General features: G+C 35.8%; 1 pseudogene; it reads right to left on the bottom strand.

Moving 5' to 3' along the window:
* Positions 1 to 2451, bottom strand: part of LOC107685864 (acyl-CoA synthetase family member 3, mitochondrial-like) — a 50049-nt pseudogene that overhangs the window by 32963 nt on the left and 14635 nt on the right.

The following is a 2451-nucleotide window of genomic DNA, read 5'->3' as shown; positions in this document are numbered from 1 at the left end:
TCGGTATCGGCAAGTACCAAAAATAAAAGTATCGGTATCAGGTGAGTACTGGAAAAAGTGGTATCGGTGCAACCCTAATAAATATGATAAAACTAAAGACTTTTTGGAGATATGAAGGATGCAGTACTACTCTATAGGTACTCAAGATTAACATGAGATTGGATGAAACTGTGTATGTTATGCCCCCTTTAAGTGTACACATATTTGCTATTATTGATGTTGGTAGTCATATTTATGAAGTGATGCAGTACCAGGTACACGTGGCCCTTTAAGTAAATTTGACAGTGCCATGCTAATCTCAGCCATGCCATAGCGCTCCAGCAGCACATGACCTGTGATCTCTGCCCAACGCTTTAGGACAGGCTGTGGAAGAGCAGCAGAACCAGACACCATCAACCTAAAGGAGAGAGAGAAAGAGAGAGAGAGAATTGGCCATCATTTCATTTTATACACATTTTTTGAGTTGGAAATTATGCACTAGTTGTGCATAATTTCAAAAAGTCTTGTTTCGCCATTTGACCCTGCGGTAAAGTACACAGAAGCTTATGTGACTGAGTCAAATAAAGGTTTGAAGGCTTCGCTTTGATGTAGGTTTACTGAAGAAAAAAAAAGAGAATTTTGGGGAGATGCTCTGGCTAGTTGCATCTGAAGACAGAGGCAGTGAGTCAGGATTATAGCTAAATTACTGTGGTGTTTTAAAAGAGAAAGAGAGAGGACGGTACCGTATTCTCTCTTTGCACACAGCCCTGATGAAGTCTTGGACTCGAGGTTGAGTAAAGTGTTGGTCATAATATTCAATGAGTTTAGAGTAGATAGTGGGAACTGCCATAAATACATTCACCATGGGGGACTTTGAACCGATCAACTGCTCCCAAACCTTGAACACAGCAAAAACAAACAAATAAAAAATTTGCATTCGAACATTGTCAAACAAATATGTACCTGAACCAGTTTAATATAAATATAAAAATAAATTAATCAGTCAAATTTGCCAATAATAATGCCAGCATGTTCTAATACTGTAGTATGTGTATGTACTGATATCTAAATGTTGGCCAATTCATTAACCAATAATTATTTTTATTTTAGCACTGCATGTTTTGTCATTGTAAAGTTTGGCTGGTTAGCATCAGCACTTTTAACTCTTTTTTTAACTATTTTTTTGGAAGGCTCTTAAAAGACACTGACCACTATTTATTATTTATAACAGATTTTTTATATCAGCTATTAAGTGTTAGATAGCTGATATGCACAACAAATTTTGCATTACTTATGTGTTACAATAATAGCTAAATCAATAGGCTACAACAATTTGTTTATTACTATTATTTTTTAGTTTACTATAGTTGTTATTTGTCATCATATATTGGGGTGTATATCTAAATGATCAAATGAGATTATATATATATATATATATATATATATATTAGTTATGAAATGCATTTCTCACAATGAATGATTATATGAGTAATAATTAATGAGTACAACTGATTAAGTGTAAATATAAAAAAATAGACTGTAGGTCACAAAAATAAAAAAATAAAAAACTGAGAAAAGATTGCAGGATGTTGCCAGCTGAATGGGAATACTAAAATATATTTTCTGCCTTTACATACCCCCTTAGTTCACAGTAGGTGAAATCAGACATCAAATCATTTAAATGTAGAGTACAAAAATATACTTCTATAACCAGGCAAAAAAAAAAGTATAATGTTTGACCTGGATTAAAAAAAAACAACAACAACCCTCATGTTAATTGCTTCCAGTATCAGCCTAATCGGACTGTTACCGTTAATTACAGAAAAAAAACCCCACCACAGATACTGATTAAGTCACTGATTGTGCATCCCTCGTGTTATTTGTCTTGGTGACTGTATAATCTTGGGGGGAAAGGTTGTCGACTGGAGGAATGCTGTTAAAAAAGGAAAAAGCGAGTATAGATTTGTAAAGGTCAGTGTGATTCACAGCAGAAGAGAAACAGTTCAGATTCCCAGTAGAGCTACTATTGAGGTCAGAGTGAAGACTGCACTGTGCAGGACACACTGGGCTTTTACAGCGTTTCTCTGCTTTTGATGAATGTGTTGTGTGAAGCATAGTGAAGGACGAAAGACCCAATCCCTGCCACACACACCCACACTCATCCCAGTCTGTCAGATGGAAACAGATGCATGTAGACAAGCAGCATAACTGCCAATATAAACAGACTTCTCATGAAAGGCGGTACAATGGATGATCAAACATAAATGTGTATGATTCACACATAAAAGTTACAATATAACAATTCTTTCTTTTTCATCTTGCACATACACAGACACACACACACACACACACACACACACACAGGTTTGTTTTTGTGAAAAGTGGGGACATCCCATAGGCGTATTGGTTTTTATACTGTACAGACCGTATATTCTATTGCCCTACACCAACCCTACCCCTAAACCTACCCCT

The sequence above is a fragment of the Sinocyclocheilus anshuiensis genome, unplaced genomic scaffold, assembly GCF_001515605.1.
Source record: "Sinocyclocheilus anshuiensis isolate Anshui unplaced genomic scaffold, SAMN03320099.WGS_v1.1 scaffold1018, whole genome shotgun sequence".
NCBI lineage: Eukaryota > Metazoa > Chordata > Actinopteri > Cypriniformes > Cyprinidae > Sinocyclocheilus > Sinocyclocheilus anshuiensis.
The sequence above is the reverse complement of the archived record's forward strand: the minus strand, read 5'-3'. Positions and strand labels throughout refer to the sequence as shown.